Source organism: Corvus brachyrhynchos, unplaced genomic scaffold (genome assembly GCF_000691975.1).
Source record: "Corvus brachyrhynchos isolate BGI_N302 unplaced genomic scaffold, ASM69197v1 scaffold142, whole genome shotgun sequence".
NCBI classification, from domain to species: Eukaryota; Metazoa; Chordata; class Aves; order Passeriformes; family Corvidae; genus Corvus; species Corvus brachyrhynchos.
Window position 1 is genome coordinate 6442406 of NW_008237226.1, and position 651 is coordinate 6443056.

The 651-nt window shown below is 64.7% G+C and overlaps 1 protein-coding gene across 1 annotated transcript in view; it reads left to right on the forward strand.

Annotated features, from left to right (window-relative positions):
* NXPH1 (neurexophilin 1) overlaps window positions 1–651 on the forward strand; it is a 141022-nt gene that overhangs the window by 309 nt on the left and 140062 nt on the right. The gene's annotated exons all lie outside the window — the stretch shown is intronic.

Below are 651 nucleotides of genomic sequence, written 5' to 3' on the forward strand. Positions count from 1 at the left end.
GCGGGGAAGGGGTGCTCCGCTCGGCCAGGGCAGGGTCGGGGTCTCCCGGGCCGCCTCTCCCGGTGTCACCTCCCGGGCCGGGTCCCTGGGTGTCTGCGTGGGCACCAGAGCGCCGCCACGGGGGCGCCCGGCCAGGCTGTGGGATGGAGGCAACTTCTTGCCCTCGGCCAGGCTGTGGGATAGAGGCAACTTCTTGCCCTCTGCTCCCTCCTGAGGGTGGGAGCCCCTCCGGAAGGGAACCCCCGCGGTGTGCCACTACGGGCGGCGCGGCACAGGCGGGCGGGCACTCGGCGGCGAGCACAGCTAGTATTTTCCGCGTGAAGTGTCATTGACTTTCGTAGCAAATCTCCTTTAAGATTACCGCGGGAACACGAGTAAACATCGGCGTTATCTCCTTTCACACACACACACACACGCTTTATTCCCTCTACGATTGCAAGGAACAAAAACCAGGCATGCTGCTCCTTTGCAGTCCGCATCCTCTCTCGCCTGTGATGCGTTAAGCAGGCAAACGCTTGGCGGCAGCTCATCCCCGTGTCTACGGGGGAGGGAAAAGACCTTTTTCCAGGAGCGTTGCCGAGAGAAGAACACCGGCGCCCTTGCTGGGGGTGGTGACGGCGACGGCCCGGCTCCGGCTCCGGCTCGGGCTCC